Genomic DNA, 19,014 nt, shown 5'->3' on the forward strand with positions numbered 1-19,014 from the left:
CCATACATGCCTCTCAGAACAGTGGTACACAGTAATGGCAAGCTGCTCAACTCAATTTATTAGTCCATTGCCAGTGCTTGCAAGGGAGGGACTAATCCAGGCAAGAAAAAAAGAAACATTGAATTCCCCCAGCACACTATAATGCACCAGTGTTACATATAGACCGCCTCAGATGTTCAATGGTGCGCGGATGTTCCATCCTTTGTACGTCTGTGGCGGATGCTGGAGGTGGGAGTCTCTGAGCGCTAGACATCACCTAAGTCATTAGCATATTTGCACAAGTCCCTTGCGTCCAAGAATGCAAATGCGTTCACTTCTGAATTATGTGCAATGGGGGTAATTCCAAGTTGATCGCAGCAGGATTTTTGTTAGCAATTGGGCAAAACCATGTGCACTGCAGGGGAGGCAGATATAACATGTGCAGAGAGAGTTAGATTTGGGTGGGGTGTGTTCAATCTGCAATCTAATTTGCAGTGTAAAAATAAAGAAGTGATGAGCGGATTCGGTTTCTCGGAAACCGAACCCCCCCGAACTTCACCCATTTTACACGGGTCCGAGGCAGGTTCGAACCTTCCCACCTTGCTCGGCTAACCCGAGCGTGCCCGAACGTCATCATCCCGCTGTCGGATTCTCGCGAGATTCGGATTCTATATAAGCAGCCGCGCGTCGCCGACATTTTCACTCGTGCATTGGAGATGATAGGGAGAGGACGTGGCTGTCGTCCTCTCCGTTTATTGTTGAACTTGATTGCTTTATTGCTTAATTGTGGGGAGGACTGGGGAGCAGCTGTTAGGAGGAGTACAGTGCAGAGTTTTGCTGATCAGTGACCACCAGTTTCATCCGTTCTCTGCCTGAAAAAAACGCTCCATACCATATCTGTGCTCAGTGTGCTGCATAATATATCTGTGCTCACACTGCTTAATTGTGGGGACTGGGGAGCAGCTGTATTATATAGCAGGAGTACAGTGCAGAGTTTTGCTGACAGTGACCACCAGTATACGTTGTCTGCCTGAAAAACACTCCATATCTGTGCTCAGTGTGCTGCTTTATTGTGGGGACTGGGGACCACCAGTATAATTAATATTATATAGGAGGAGTACAGTGCAGAGTTTTGCTGACACAGTGACCACCAGTATACTATATATAGCAGTACGGTAGGCCACTGCTGTACCTACCTCTGTGTCGTCATTCATTAAGTATACTATCCATCTACATTCTATACCTGTGGTGCATTTTAGTTTTGCAGTTTGCTGACAGAGTGACCACCAGTATACTATATATAGCAGTACGGTAGGCCACTGCTGTACCTACCTCTGTGTCGTCATTCATTAAGTATACTATCCATCTACATTCTATACCTGTGGTGCATTTTAGTTTTGCAGTTTGCTGACACAGTGACCACCAGTATACTATATATAGCAGTACGGTAGGCCACTGCTGTACCTACCTCTGTGTCGTCATTCATTAAGTATACTATCCATCTACATTCTATACCTGTGGTGCATTTTAGTTTTGCAGTTTGCTGACACAGTGACCACCAGTATACTATATATAGCAGTACGGTAGGCCACTGCTGTATCTACCTCTGTGTCGTCATTCATTAAGTATACTATCCATCTACATTCTATACCTGTGGTGCATTTTAGTTTTGCAGTTTGCTGACACAGTGACCACCAGTTTACTATATATAGCAGTACGGAAGGCCACTGCTGTACCTACCTCTGTGTCGTCATTCATTAAGTAAACTATCCATCTACATTCTATACCTGTGGTGCATTTTAGTTTTGCAGTTTGCTGACACAGTGACCACCAGTATACTATATATAGCAGTACGGTAGGCCACTGCTGTACCTACCTCTGTGTCGTCATTCATTAAGTATACTATCCATCTACATTCTATACCTGTGGTGCATTTTAGTTTTGCAGTTTGCTGACAGAGTGACCACCAGTATACTATATGTAGCAGTACGGTAGGCCACTGCTGTACCTACCTCTGTGTCGTCATTCATTAAATATACTATCCAACTACATTCTATACCTGTGGTGCATTTTAGTTTTGCAGTTTGCTGACACAGTGACCACCAGTATACTATATATAGCAGTACGGTACGGAAGGCCACTGCTGTACCTACCTCTGTGTCGTCATTAAGTATACTATCCATCTACATTCTATACCTGTGGTGCGCCTCTTTTTTTCTTTGCATCATGTGCTGTTTGGGGACAATTTTTTTGAAGTGCCATCCTGTCTTGACACTGCAGTGCCACTCCTAGATGGGCCAGGTGTTTGTGTCGGCCACTTGTGTCGCTTAGCTTAGTCACACAGCGACCTTGGTGCGCCTCTTTTTTTCTTTGCATCATGTGCAGTTTGGGGACAATTTTTTTGAAGTGCCATCCTGCCTGACACTGCAGTGCCACTCCTAGATGGGCCAGGTGTTTGTGTCGGCCACTTGTGTCGCTTAGCTTAGCCATCCAGCGACCTCGGTGCAAATTGAAGGACTAAAAATAATATTGTGAGGTGTTAAGAATAGACTGGAAATGAGTGGAAATTATGGTAATTGAGGTTAATAATACTATGGGATCAAAATGACCCCCAAATTCTATGATTTAAGCTGTTTTTTAGGGTTTTTTGAAAAAAACACCCGAATCCAAAACACACCCGAATCCGACAAAAAATTTTCGGTGAGGTTTTGCCAAAACGCGTCCGAATCCAAAACACGGCCGCGGTACCGAATCCAAAACCAAAACACAAAACCCGAAAAATGTCCGGTGCACATCACTAAAATAAAGCAGCCAGTACTTACCCTGCACAGAAATAAAATAACCCACCCAAATCTAACTCTTTCTGCACATGTTATATCTGCCTCCCCTGCAGTGCACATGGTTTTGCCCAATTGCTATCAAAAATCCTGCTGCGATCAACTTGGAATTACCCCCAATGGTCTTTCTTATAGCAGAATTGTGACTCTTATTATTATGTTATAGACTGTGATGCATTTATGTTATATTCCTAGTACATACACCCACTCAGGTTTTATTTTCAGTCACACCTTTAGTTGGTGATAAACCCAATGTCGCACTACACCATTAAATAGAACCCCGGCTCTCCGCCAAGATATTTTGCTCATCTTCCTTAGAATGTAAAACTGTTCCAATGCCGTGCAACCGAAATGAAATATAAAAAGGGACGTTTGCGTCACCGTAAGAAGCAATTTAAAATATCAAACGACCGCCTACATGTAGCACATTAATGGCTGACATTATATTGCTTTAGAAACCCCGGTGGCAATCTCTGTTGTTTTAAATTGTCTATATTAATATGTTTTTGTTACCTAAAATAGATTAGACAGATCTGGCTTAATATTCTTTAATTATCCTTGGAAAAAAAAAACTAGTTTAGTTTCATTCGCAGCCAATTTCGTTATTAAAAGACAAATAATAAATACAAATAATTGTTATGAGGAATGCCACGTATTTAATTTGCTATATACTTGTAACATTTGTATCAGTGCGGATGACAATGTACAACAGGTTCCATGACAATAGTGTAATCATTTACCATGCTATAGAGCTTCATTTTACAAAGCTGACATTTACTCTCCCTAATTAAGTAAATGAAGAAACGATATTTTGTGCCACCACTACACATTACTTGACAATTGTATGCATGAACTTAATTATGGATTTCTTAATATCAACAGCAGAAACCTAATGAAACTCAGTGTGAGAGAACGGATTCATGACGCCTGGGAGAGATCCGTGTGGGCTAATGGGTAGTGCGAGAAGTGCAGCGACTTTAACATTTTCCGCAGACTGTCAATGTGACATGAGGGCGCGCTTCCTGTTTGCACCCAGTCTGACCTGACCATTGACATTATTTCAGGGATATTACATACTATTGCCCGTGACGGGGTATCTCCAAAGAAGGAATAGATCCAAGGGCAGACGGGAAGATATGGGGGAAGGGGTCTTGAAATTAGAATGGGGGCCGCCAATCCTGTATCGATATTCCGAATGGATGTGTGAGCAACTGCAGGCTCGGTTACAATTACATCAAGGACCGAAGGCGGGGAAGGAGGGGGGGGGGGGGGCTGTTGCTTTGAGATTCTCTGAGTGGCTGAAAGAGCCCATCAGAAGGCACCCAGAGGTTCTTGGCTCTTCCTGCCTCAAACGGATGCAATGGAGAGGGGTGAAGGGAATAGCAGGTGGGGGGCACCAACAGGTGCCCAGAAACAACGAACAGACAAATGACTTAACCAATGTTGTGGTTTATTGATGTTATATGAGGTACAGCCGTACTCACTGTTATACACACTGGTAGATGGAGTGGAGCAAGGTGACATTCAGTATATGCAGGTAACGGGTAGTGGCGCAGGATCATCATAGGCCACGAGTCTTCAACCTGCGGCCCTCCAGCTGCTGTGGAACTACACATCCCTGCATGCCCTGCCACAGTTTTGCTATTAAGGTGTGCTAAAACTGAGGCAGGGCATGCTGGGATGTATAGTTCCACAAGAGCTGGAGGGCTGCAGGTTGAAGACCCATGTCGTAGGCAATCTCTCAGGTCTGAAGGAAGTGAGTGGAAGACTTGTGTCTCCCACTGTGGCACTTTAACACAATGAACAAGATGGTGCCACGCATACATAGTAGTAGCCTGGGTAGCCATCTTGGTAGAGGGAATGAAGCTTCCACAGAGAAGCAATATGGAGTCTTTGTACATGCCATCTTCAACAACAACAACATAATTGACTTGCGCTATTTATCGTGCAGTCCATATCGGTTAAAATATTGTTGATATATATTGATAATTCCAAAATATGACAGGAGCTCTGCCAGTGAAGACCCACCATGCACTCTGCACAGTGCTCCAGCCCTCAAGGCCATAAGAAGTTCAGATACTCCAATGAGGTCCACGTCTACGTCTGAGCCACAAACCTGACAGACAGAACTAACCCCTTCATGCCCATCTAAGATGCATATAGAGATGAGTGAATTTTGAAAACGGTGCCATGGAATGTTTTCCTTATTCCGCCAGCTCTTCAGCAGAATTCAGACTTAAGTGTTCCATGCAGGGATCTACCTGTTGTTTTTTTATGGTTCCACCTGGAATTACTCTTTCATATCAGTTCTTCACGGACATCTCCACAAAGACATCACACATAGACTATATTCCGTAAAATGCTAATTTACACATATAGTATAGAGAGGCATAGCAAACCTAGAACCTAGTGGCTGCATCCCTGAAACTCTATGCTGCTGTGAAATGACCTGTACCGCCACTGAGTTTGATTTGCGCAGAAGATTGCCACAGCATTACTCATCTCCAATGGAATACAAGAAAATTTCTATATGGAGCCCCTTTCCGACCTAGAACCCCGTTGAGTAAAGCTGGCTCTTAGAGAATGCCTTAGATCTCTGCCTACAAGATTTGATGTGTTTGTTGCTGGTGTAGGAAACACACGGCGTAAAGATATTGAAGAGGCCACAGGATATTTAAAATGTTTAGGGAAAATCCAACAGCAACCGGAATTTTCATAATGCAGAGGACGAACTGAAAATCCTTTCACTAAACTCCAACAGAGTGACCAGGAAACGGAAGCAGATACAGTGATATCTCCCTTATACCTACAGCAATCTTCTAAATCATATTATGGCAGTTGGGTCATCCACTATGCAACCTAGATCATTGCCTATGGCACAATGGAGGAGCCCTAATTACACTATTTTTTTTTGTAGTAGGAAATCTAGTAGATCGTGCCCATATCGGTATCTTGCCTAGAGCCCCATGAAGACTTAAACAAGTTCTTTATTGGGGCTTCCTTTAAGAACGGAAATAGAATTTAATATGGTTCATGGAAAACTCAGCAATACTCTTAAAGGAGGAATTCTTGAGATAAAGGCTAATTGGATTTGGACCTTATTGAAATCCTGAATCAAGTCCTGTTTGACCTCTCCAGCCATACTACAGACTACACTACTAGATCTACTTACATTATGGTGGGTCCATGGCTCCATGCTTTCCACCTGTAATGTAAGAAGATGGTCACTCAACAAGTGCATGAGCACCAGGGGACACCGCCGTTCCAGACTGACTCTCTGAACCTCCAATACTTGTCACACATCTCCCTCATATAGATTAGATTACATTTTGACATCAGATAAGAACCATTTGGCCCATCTAGTCTGCCCGAAACATATGTACATAACATACACACACTTACACACTAGTGATATTTTGTGTCAGGAACCAATTAACATACCAGTATATATTTGGAGTGTGGGAGGAAACCGGAGTACCTGGAGGAAACCCACGCAAGCACGGGGAGAATATACAAACTCCACACAGTGGAATGGTGGGAATCAAACCCATGACCTCAGTGCTGTGAGGCAGTAATGCTAACCACTACGCCATCCATACAGTCCCACTTTTTACCTGCAGAAAAGCAGGTGAAGGGATGCCATGTGCATGCACACATCTGTACACAATGTTTGGACAGTCTGAGGGCAATCCAGCATCTCTGACTGTGCTGGGCATGTCCCCACACAAAAATGGAGGCAACCGCTATGCCACACCCCCATTCCGTGAGGCCTCACGCCTTATTTGGCCACGCGCGGGGTCCAGACTTTCGAATAAAAATGGTTGCCCTAACAATCTGACACACCAAAGATCAATAGGGCAAGATGGCCCAGCCTTCTTGGGGTGATTATTCCCCGATGCCTCTGTCTGCCATGACATATGCATTCACCTCCTGCCACCTGTGCAACATTTTCTTTGTTCCTGTTTACGGGGTTAGCCACAAACCTCATACTCTGGTACGGGGGCCCGTTTATTATTGAAGTGCGATTTGGGCACAGGATGCGCAAACATCGGACAGAAATAGGACTGACTAACCGCAGGGACAGGAGTCCGTCCCTGCAATGTGCCCGGAGTGGCAGTTGGACTAATGCACATGCACGGTCCTACTGACCACACATGTGCGGCGGCCATTGCTGTTGAGGATTCCAGGGCACCCCTCGCATGGCTAATTATGCGATGTGTAGCCCATAGGCTATAGGGGTGTGGGTCGTTGGGTCGACACAACTTAGGTCGACAGTCATTAGGTCGACCACTATTGGCCAACATGTGTTAGGTCGACAGGGTCACCAGGTCAACATGTACTAGGTCGACAGGTCAAAAGGTCGACATGAGGTGGGTTTTTTTTTGTTTTTTTGGTGTCGTTTTCTTCGTAATGTGACGGGAACCCCAATTAGTGCACCGTGTCCACTAGCCATGCTTCGGGCAAGGTGCCTCGCTACGCTACGCTCGGCACAGGTTACTGTTCCCAATTGTAGTCCACGTGAAAAAATTTAAAAATTGAAAGAAAAAAAAAAATGTGTGTTCCAGCCCAAAGCTCCTGGAAGCAGGCACTGGGTCTGAGTTCATCAGAATCGGTTCCAGGGTCTCATTCCGGTGGACTCCAGTCCAGTCTCTGGCCTCTAAAGCATTCCCTATTCCCAGTGCTGCTCTGGTCCTGGTAAGCATAGATGAGTAGATATTTCATTAAAACACCTGGTTTCAGCTTTCCTCCTGCTGCAAATAGACCCAAGGGTCTAGATAAGGATCAACAATGGTCCTGTGTGAACCACATACCCTGCACCCATTACAGATAAGCCACCACTTGCAATACAGAGAACATTCTAAAGACCTATACAATACAGAGGGCATTGTAGTGGTTGATATGCAATACACAGAGAATTCTAAGGACCACTATACAATACAGAGAACTTTGCATGGATCTCTTGGAATACTGAGAATATAGAAAGCATCCTATACAATACAGAGAGCGTTCTAGTGATTGACATGCAATATACAGAGCATTCTAGGGACCACTATACAATACAGAGAACTTTGTATGGATTTCTATGCAAAACAGAGAAGAGAACATTCCAAGGACTGCTATACAATACAGAGAACATTTTAGTGACCCTAGTACAGGTTCAAGATAGGTTGTTCTATATACACGCGCGTGTGTGCATAAGAAAATGTAAAATAAACAATTACTTACAATAACAAAATGTCAAAGTGCCAGACAAAAAGATACACAGCCATCCTCTCGTTAACGTGTTAAATAAAGATTATATAATCGTCCCATTATAAAAAATGTTTTTTTTTCTCCAGATTTTACACTGAGCTTTTCTAGCAGTTTCTTAATCATTGCTTTAATGTTTCAATGTTTTCAGAATGATTTGTACAAAACAAAGTATTTCCTCTATATAATAATTATTATTACGTGCTGTTATACAGAGCAAAACAGATTAATTATGAGGGGATTTGGTGTCGTGTGAATGGCAGGAGATTATTAATAGAAGGCTGAACAAAGAATTAGGCAGTAGTGGTAGAGTTCATTCTGTACATACATTCATCAAAGACGCAGTCGCAGCCCCTAGCACTTGCGCACCCCGGGTAACCAATCAGAGCTCGCGTGGACAATGAGAAATAAAACACAGCGGCTTTCACTGGGAATTCGGGAGTGGGGCTGTGGGTCTCTAATCTCAAGGGAACACGGTAATCGCACATCTTACAACCGCCACAGGTCCCGTCGGTAGCAAAATGATCTTAATAAAATGATAACTGTGAACACTCTGGTCAGGGAATAAAACTAAATAAAAAATATACAAAACCTGACAGGGTGAATTTACTAAGATGGGAGTTCTATGTAAGAAAGGATGTTGCCCATAGCAACCAATCAGTTCGACTTCTCATTTATCTAGCACCTTCTAGAAGATAATATCTCAAATCTGATTGGTTGCTATAGACAACATCCCATCTTAAATAGAACTCCCGTCTTAGTAAATTTACCCCGACGTCTTACAGATGGTGTTACTGTAGATGCTGGTTTGGGTTCAGTATGATTTATTTTGACATGTCGGCAGTTCAAATGTGTCGGCATTTTGAACATGTCGGCATAATGCATGTCGGTATTTTGACTGTCGGTCAATGGCTGTCGGGTTTATGACAGTCGGTATTGTGTCCGTCGATAAATCAGTTGCTACCTGCTGTTCTAGCAAGCTCACTACAACCCCCAAAACAGTCACACTTCCCCCAGCCACCATAGTTCCATCCTACAGGCTCCACTCTATCTAGTGACAAGCTCTCTAGAATTTATAAGTTATGCCATACCTGGCCACTGTCCTGGGACAATACGAGGTGTGGCTATTAAATAACCAGACGGTACTTGTAAAAAAAGAAAAACGCCGAATAGAAATTGGAAAAGTGTTGGAATTGACCGTCGAAGTGTTGGAAATGGTAAACGTCGACAAAGAAACGGTTAGGCAAGTCTTGATCAAGACCTCTCTTGGGAGGCAGGTAGAGAATGTGGTCAGCATGCTGATTGGTGGATGGCTGGAGCTATTCACCAATCAGAGTGCAGAATTCTCTGCCTGCCTCCAGCCAGACAACGAATTGCTGTCAGCATGCTGAATGGTGGATGGCTGGAGCTATCCACCAATCGGAGTGTTGACAGCCATTCACTGTATGGAAGCATGTGGAGAGACAATGATGGACCGCAGGAGGAATAAACTATGATTTATTCATTTTTATTCCCATTAATGGATGGATAGGGGCCCCTAGTGCGTTAGTTTGCCCCGGGCCTTTAAAACCGTTAAGATTGCCCTGAGTCCATGCACTGGAAAACACCATCATCACCAACTATGTCAAAGCAAATCCAAACTCAAAGCCATGTTAATAGTTTACTTTGATATAAAGGGTGTTACTTTGGCAGAATGAGTACTAGAAGGCGCAACAGTTAAACAACATTACTACAAGAACGTTCTAGCAAATTGTTGGGAAAGAATCAGAAGAAAGAGACCAGAGTCGTGGAAAAATGGTGTCATCATCCATCAGGACAACGTACCAGCCCATACAGATCTCTGCAGTGCCGTAACTAGGCATTATAGCGCTGTGTGCAAGAAACACATTACGGCAGACAGAATCCCCTTTTTACACATTACGGCAGACAGCGTCCCCCTTTTTACACATTACGGCAGACAGCGTCCCCCTTTTTACACATTACGGCAGCCAGCCCCCCTTTTTACACATTACGGCAGCCAGTCCCCATTTTTACACATTGCGACAGACAGAATAGATAGATAGAAAGAGAAAGAGAGAGAGAGAATTACCATCTCTCCTCGCTGGCAGTCAGGCTCCTCGATGCTGGCAGATCCCGGGCAGGGGAGAAGGAGGAGGAGGGAGGAGGACAGGAGCCGCAGCAGCACTATGTAATTGGTTGAGGCGCCGCTGCAGCAGTCCACTCTCCTTCCGCATTGGCTGGCTGCCGCTGTGAATGCTGGGATGAGGGAAGCGCATCCCAGCATTCACAGCAGCGCCGGGCAGCCAATGCGGAAGGAGAGGGGACAGCTGCAGCGGTGCCACTACCAATGACATCGCGCTGCTGCGGCTCCAGTCCCCCTCCCTCCTCCTCCTCCCCTGTCTCCGGCGCTTCTGCTCTCCTCCCCTGCCTCCAGCTTCATTGCGGCGCACACAGCAGAGGCGGCTTGTAATGAGTCAATTTGACTCATTGCAAGCCGCTGGCCGTTGTGCCCCCAGGGCGACTGTGCTGTGTGCCAGGCGTGGCACACGTAGTTACCGCTCTGGCTCTCTGTGATGCAGTTTTGGCCGAGAAACAGATTGCAGTGCTAGATACCCTCCATACTCTACAGACCTGGCACCGTGCGACTTCATTATTTTCCCTAAAGTCAAATGTGTAATCAAGGGAACCAGTTTTGCATCAGTCACTGAGGTAAAGAAGAAAGCAACGGAGCTGGTGAGACAGATGACAGATAATAAACTACAGCCAGGACCAGATTAAAAAACAGGCGGATGAAGCTCAAGCTCCAGGCCTCCACATAAAAATAGGCCCATCGTCACGGCAGCACGATGATTACCAGCTATCAGCAGGCCACATGGTCGCCCATATATCATAATACACACAAAGGACTTCCCTGAAACATTCAGGAGACTCAAGAATTTCAGGGAGGAGGACTCAATGGGAGGTTAGGCCCATATTATAAATCCAGTGTCTCCTTCCTGTAGAGAGGTTGCAGTGATGCCTCAATGACACATTTCGCACCATAGCCCCACCCCCACCGCGCGATCATGCCGTCACATCATCACGGCCCCCCCTACTTTCCCTTTTGGACCAAAAAGTAGGTACGTATAAACTATGTCTCACTTCAAACAAGAGAGGTTTCGCCGTTACGCACATGATGCAGATGTCATCGATATCATAAATCTTAGGGTTATTCTACGGGTTAAGAACATTACTTTGATTAATTTTTTTCAAACACTTCACTACAAAACCATCTGTCTGATTTACATTCTGGTGAAATATATTGTTTGTAATGACGGGACCCCTGCCACGTTCCTTCCCAAGTATACAAACATGGCTGGCATTCCATATTAACGGTCCCCTAATCGTTACAGTCACTTCTCGTCATATTAATTAATATTCATTCTGCTGTATGGTTTAAGCAGATAATAGTTTCTTATTACAGCTGAATATGTTGAACCTCTATAGGTCTATGGCCAGAAATGCTTTGTCGCTTTTTCTGTTTGCAGAGTCACTTTTATCGTTGCCTGTATCTTGATAGGAGCAGAGGGCACAGGGATTTCCCAACATGATGTATAATGGGAGCTCAGGGTTTGATTCTGATTTGGGAATAAAGTACGACTGAGCAAGTAACTGCGTCCCGGAACAACCCATGTTGCAACGCAAGGGGTTCAAATACATAAAAAGGTTTGCAGGCAAAGCCCTTTGACCCGGATATTGTCAGGGCCTGCGGCCCGACCCGGGTCTTGGCTGTGTTTGAACAGACCCGATCCCTGGTCGGATGTCCCGGATCCGTGACCCTGCTCGGTATCAGGGTTGTTCTTGGGACTGACCCGTATCACCTGCAATCTGAAAGGTATGACCTGGGTCACGATGAAATCATTTCCAAGCATCCACTGTTAGACGAAAGATCCGGGTCCGGCGTGAATGGCAAAGACCCAGCAATAAGTAACCCAGGTCCATCACCCGGGTGTGAAAGAGGGTAAGTATTGACACCATTCTCCTCCTCATTAAAGCCCTGCAAGTGACAGTAAGTCGCCTTTATTATTACAATTATCGGTCATTCATACAGCGCCACCAATTTGCGCAGCACTGTACGGAGAATATCTGCCATTCACATCAGCCCCTGCCCCATTGGAGGGTACAGTCTAAAGTCGCACACACGTACAGTAGCGTTCATTTGTGTCAGAAGCCAATTAACTTACCAGTATGTTTTTGGAGTGTGGGAAGAATCCGGTGCACCTGGAGGGAACCCACGCAAACATCTGGAGAACATACAAACTCCCCACAAGCGGTCCATGACCATGAATTGAACTCATGACCTCAGTGCTGCGAGGCAGCAGTGCTAACCACTGTGCTGCCCTTTAAAGTCATAATTTCCATTTTATCTACATATAGTTCATAGTATATTTGTGGATATCACTATATTTAATAGACAGGCATAACGCATCACTAATTTGTAGGAGGAACGTTGTATACAGTTATCACACTTATTTGCAAACTTTTTGGATATTCCTGGTGTCTGGGATGAGGGATCCCCCGGGGGACGCTGAGAAAACACTAAGTAGTTTTTAGATCTTCGGTACCAGTAAAAAATAAATTCCGGCACATCGGCCTCCCATGGACTGGTGTCGTAGTCACCACATCCAGCCCTGACCATGGTGTTACTGCGCAACACTTTATTGTTCCACAAGATGGGACTCCATTCCAGAATTATCTGTAAGAATGGAGTTTATAAAAAATGAATAAAGTTTGGGACGATCCCTGGATTGTCGTTATACGATTATCAGCGGACTATAGTAATGGTTGTCTGACAGCGACCTTTAGAGATTAGGGGGCTATTCATTAGGAGACTGGGCCTGACACACGAGAAAATAGTCGTTTCCACAGGTTTAAGTAAAGGGCCCATTCACCGTAAGTGGCTGGAGGGTGTGGATTGATGGGTCAACAGTAACTAGGTCGACCACTATTGGTCGACAGTGACTAGGTCGACACCTAAAATAGGTCGACACAGTCATTAAGTTGACATGGAAAAAGGGTTACACGAGTTTAAAAATAAAATAAAAATTGGTGTCGTTTTCTTCGTAAAGTGCACCGCACGCGCTCGCCATGCTTCTAGGTTACTATTCCCAATCATAGTCCACGTGAATCCTAAAGTATGAAAACGTAAAAAAAATTTTTTTCAAAATGTGAAAAACTCATATCGACCTTTTCATGTGTCAACATTTGCCACGTCGACCTAGTGACCATGTCAGACTAGTGACCATGTTGACCTAATGCACGTCGACCTAAAGACCGGATACCGTGGCCGGATGTGGCCGCGGGATATTCATCAACCTCCGAAAACATTCACTTTTTGGTTGCAGAAAATGAAGCCACTTCCTGGAGCCGTGCTCTTTCCATTTGGAAGGAGAACCAGAGTATGTAAATGGCTCCATTCAGATACCACCACCCCTCCAGTCCCCTCACATGCATGAACTCGTTCAGTGCCGGTCCACGTAAACTTTCACCACTACTTATTATTAGCAGAGAAAGCTTTTTGGAGCAATGTTCCAGCACTTTTTTTTTTTATCCACTGTCGCAATTTAAATCGCATTTGGATACTGAATAAACTTGGGCGCGATGTGGCTGAGTAATGAACAGGACCTCTAGAAAATAAACCATTTTCTAAACTAAAGAGAGGACAAAAAGGGACACTAGAAGGTTCTGCTTAGACATGGAGTGCGCTACTCTGGGGAAACTTCACTAGCGGGGCCAGGGCCGGTGCTAGGATGTTCGGCGCCCCCCTGCAAATTATACATTTGCGCCCTCCCATATTTTACAAAGGGACAGCGTGCTGCAAAAAAGGCATGTGGTCTCACAAGGAAGGGGCGTGGCCACACAATAGTACCCCCATTTCAAATTACGCCACACAGTAGCACAATCTTATTCACATTACCCTGCACAGAGTAGTGCTGTTTATACACATAATGTCCCCAGTAGTAGCGCCGGTTATACACATAATAGCCCCTGTAATAGCGCCGGTTATACGCATAACAGCCCCTGTAGTAGCGCCGGTTATACGCATAACAGCCCCTGTAGTAGTGCCGGTTATATGCATAACAGCCCCTGTAGTAGTGCCGGTTATATGCATAACAGCCCCTGTAGTAGCGCTGGTTATATGCATAACAGCCCCTGTAGTAGCACCGGTTATACGCATAACAGCCCCTGTAGTAGCACCGGTTATACGCATAACAGCCCCTGTAGTAGCAGCGGTTGTACACATAACAGCCCCTGTAGTAGCGCCGGTTATACGCATAATAGCCCCTGTAGTAGTGCCAGTTATATACATACTAGCCCCTGTAGTAGCGCCGGTTATACACATACTAGCCCCTGTAGTAGTACCGCTTATACACATAATGGCCGCTGTAGTAGCGCCGGTTATACACATACTAGCCCCTGTGGTAGCACAAGTTATACACATAATGTCCCCAGTAGTAGTACTGCTTATACACATAATAGCCCCTGTAGTAGCAGCGGTTATACGCATAACAGCCCCTGTAGTAGCGGCGGTTGTACACATAACAGCCCCTGTAGTAGCGCCGGTTATACGCATAATAGCCCCTGTAGTAGCGCCAGTTATACACATACTAGCCCCTGTAGTAGCGTCGGTTATACTCATACTAGCCCCTGTAGTAGCGCCGGTTATACACATACTAGCCCCTGTAGTAGTACCGCTTAAACACATAATGGCCCCTGTAGTAGCGCCGGTTATACACATAATAGCCCCAGTAGTAGTACTGCTTATACACATAATAGCCCCTGTAGTAGCAGCGGTTATACGCATAATAGCCCCTGTAGTAGTGGTGGTTATACGCATAATAGCCCCTGTAGTAGCGCCGGTTATACGCATAATAGCCCCTGTAGTAGCGTCGGTTATACGCATACTAGCCCCTGTAGTAGCGCCGGTTATACACATACTAGCCCCTGTAGTAGCGCCGGTTATACACATAATGGCTGCTGTAGTAGCACCGGTTATACACATACTAGCCCCTGTGGTAGCACCAGTTATACACATAATGTCCCCAGTAGTAGTACTGCTTATACACATAATAGCCCCTGTAGTAGTGCCGGTTATACGCATAATAGCCCCTGTAGTAGCGCCTGTTATACGCACAATAGCCCCTGTAGTAGCGCCCGTTATACGCATAATAGCCCCTGTAGTAGCGCCGGTTATACACATACTAGCCCCTGTAGTAGCGCCGGTTATACACATACTAGCCCCTGTAGTAGTACTGCTTATACACATAATGGCCGCTGTAGTAGCGCCGGTTATACACATACTAGCCCCAGTAGTAGTACTGCTTATACACATAATAGCCCCTGTAGTAACAGCGGTTATACGCATAATAGCCCCTGTAGTAGCGGCAGTTATACACATAATAGCTCCTGTAGTAGCGGCGGTTATTATTATTATTATTACATTTTATACGGTTATACGCATAATAGCCCCTGTAGTAGCACTGGTTATACACATACTAGCCCCTGTAGTAGTACCGCTTATACACATAATGGCAGCTGTAGTAGCGCCGGTTATACACATACTAGCCCCAGTAGTAGTACTGCTTATACACATAATAGCCATAATAGCCCCTGTAGTAGCGGTGGTTATATGCATAATAGCCCCTGTAGTAGCAGCGGTTATACGCATAATAGCCCCTGTAGTAGTGCCAGTTATACACAAAATAGCCCCTGTAGTAGAGGCGGTTATATGCATAATAGCCCCTGTGGTAGCGCCGGTTATACACATAATAGTCCCTGTAGTAGTACTGCTTATACACATAATGGCCCCTGTAGTCGTGCCGGTTATACGCATAATGGCCCCTGTAGTAGCGCCGGTTATACACATACTAGCCCCAGTAGTAGTACTGCTTATACACATAATAGCCCCTGTAGTAGCGGCAGTTATACACATAATTGCCCCTGTAGTAGCGCCGGTTATACACATAATAGCCCCTGTAGTAGTACTGCTTATACACATAATGGCCCCTGTAGTAGCGCCGGTTATACACATCCTAGCCCCTGTAGTAGTACTGCTTACACACATAGTAGCCCCTGTAGTAGCGCCGGTGATACGCATACTAGCCCCTGTAGTATCGCCAGTTATACGCATAATAGCCCCTGTAGTAGCACCAGTTATATAGAATGCCCTCAGAAGTGCCATTTTTTTTTACAAATTATGCTCCCTCCCACTCACACAGATACACACACACATATACAGTATATACACATACTGTAGATACACATACACATAGATACACACACATATACATATACAGAGATACACACATATACATAGATACGCACACATACTTTAGATACACATACACATAGATACACACACACACACACACACACACATATACATACACATAGATACACACACATACTGTAGATACACATACATACACACACACACACAGATACACACACATACTGTAGATACACATATACATACACATAGATACACACACACATATACATAGATACACACACATACTGTAGATACACACACACATATACATGTACATAGATACACACACATACTGTAGATACACATAGATACACACATATACACACACACACACACACACACACACACATATACATACACAGATACACACACATACTGTAGATACACATACACATAGATACATACACATACTGTAGATACACATACACATAGATACATACACATACTGTAGATACACATACACATAGATACATACACATACTGTAGATACACATACACACTTTCTCACTCACTCTCCTTCAACATACCATCTGGCTGGATCAGCCGCAATTTCTGTCCTCCTCCTGCAGCCTGGTCCCATGTAGCTCCGCTCCTTGGCATTGTATAGCTCCGCCCCTCAGTGCAGTGTTGCCCTGCCCCCTTTCCGGCCAGGACACGGACGGACACTGCAGGGGGGTAGGGGGAAGCTTCAAGCTGCCGGCACTGCTGCCTGTCAAACGGTGTGACAGGCACAGCAGCCAGCAGCAGCAGGGGGCCAAGGCGCAGCAGCGGGGATGCAGAGCAGGGAGAGCGCCTCCCCAGTCAGGCACCTACCTGCTTTGCATCCCTTTGCTGAGCGGGTAGCGCCGGGCCTGAGGGGGGGTGCTAGCTGAGCTGCCACCCACCCAGCATGCAGGTCCTCGGGGGAAGCACCATCACTGCTTCATAAGCCTGGCAAGGTTTGGATGTACTCATTGCCGTAGAAGTCAAGGTCAAAGCTAACTGCTACTTACTGCACTGAGTGATCACCATCACCCCATGTTCCAGCTTGTAGTTCCTGGCGGGAGAGGTGTCTTCCAGCAAGACAATGGGCCTGATTTATGTTTGTAAGTAAAGCAAAAAAGCAAGCAACTGGGTGAGCCTTGATACATTGTAGGTGGGACAGATGTAACATGTGCAGAGAAAGTTAGATTTGGGTGGGGTGTGTTTAAACTGAAATCTAAATTGCAGTGTAAAAATAAAGCTAACTTGTGTGGGCTACATGCAAAAGCAGCCAGTATTTACCCTGCATAGAAACAATGTAAATACATTTGCTTCCCTTGCCAACATGGTTTGTTCCAGACACAAAGTTCCATGCTTTTTTTTGGTTTACTTACAAACACGAATTTCCTCATCCACAGAACACATGTAGAGATAGATACCCAATTAATTTTATTTATTTCCATAAGGCGATGACTGCATAGGAACAAGGTGACAGAACAGCTTTTCAAATACAGTGCCTTAGTACGGAACCTTTTGTGGTAAGATGTCGTCTCAGCCTAAAAGACTTATATGCATTAAAAAGAAAAAAAAAATCTAATACATTTCTGATCTCTTAATAGTTCCATATTTCCTGAGATATCTGCGGTGTAAAGAGCTGTGTGCTGAGACGCAGCGTGGAGAGATGAAATAAGAGAAGTGTTTTATAGCACATATGGTCTAATTTTATTTGACATCTGTTTTGTAACAAACAATATTTAGCTCACTTATTCGCTGATACATATTGCAGGCACAAAGTCCAACCAGCAGTTATTTCTAAGCAGGCAGATATATGTATGTTACGGTCGTTTGTAGACAGAGAACCCGGTACCCGATCACCATAACAGATCAGACATGATATTTATGCGAGATGGGCACAACTACACATTTTGGTGCCTTGTGCCAGAAAGGGAATTGGTGCCCCCCCCCCATACCTTAAATAGGTACAGTGTGCGCCAAAGACTCGCGCCAAATATTTAGGGGTGTGGCTTCATGAGGAAGGGGCATGGCCACAGAATAGTACCAATTCACATTACACCACACAGTAGTGCCACTTATACACAGTGTGCCAGGTAGTGCACCTTTGACACACTGCGCTGGGTAGAGAGAGAGTGAGGGGGTGGTGTGTGTGTGTCTAATTACCTTGCAAGGAGAGCCTAGAGCAGTGGCGGAACTTGTGAGTGGTGGGCTCAGGTGCAAAAGTATGCTTTGGGCCCCCCTCCCCTGTCCCACAGGAAGAGGCAGTGGGTGAAGAGGAGAAGCAGTGGGTGACAGATGGAGGCAAGTGGTAACAGGAAGAGGCAGGTTGCAACTGGGGAGTCAGAGAGTGGCATGGAGTAGTAGTGGGAGAAAGTGGTAGCTAGTGGGTGACAGGGAGAAGCAGTGGGGAAGGCAGATGGTGGCAGGGGAAGGCAGAAGGTAACAGGAGGCGGCAGATGGTGACAGAAAGGCAGTGGGTGGCAAGGAAAAGCAGTGTGTGAATTAGGAGGCAGTGTGTGGCAGGAGGAGGCATTTTGTGACTGTGGAGGCAGTGGGTGACAGGAGGAGGCAGAGGGTGACTTGGAGATGCAGTGGGTGACAGCATGAGGCAGTGAGCGATTGGAGAGGCTAGGGTGAAAAAGAGAGGCAGTGAGTGGCAGA

This window comes from Pseudophryne corroboree, chromosome 11 (genome assembly GCF_028390025.1).
Source record: "Pseudophryne corroboree isolate aPseCor3 chromosome 11, aPseCor3.hap2, whole genome shotgun sequence".
NCBI classification, from domain to species: domain Eukaryota; kingdom Metazoa; phylum Chordata; class Amphibia; order Anura; family Myobatrachidae; genus Pseudophryne; species Pseudophryne corroboree.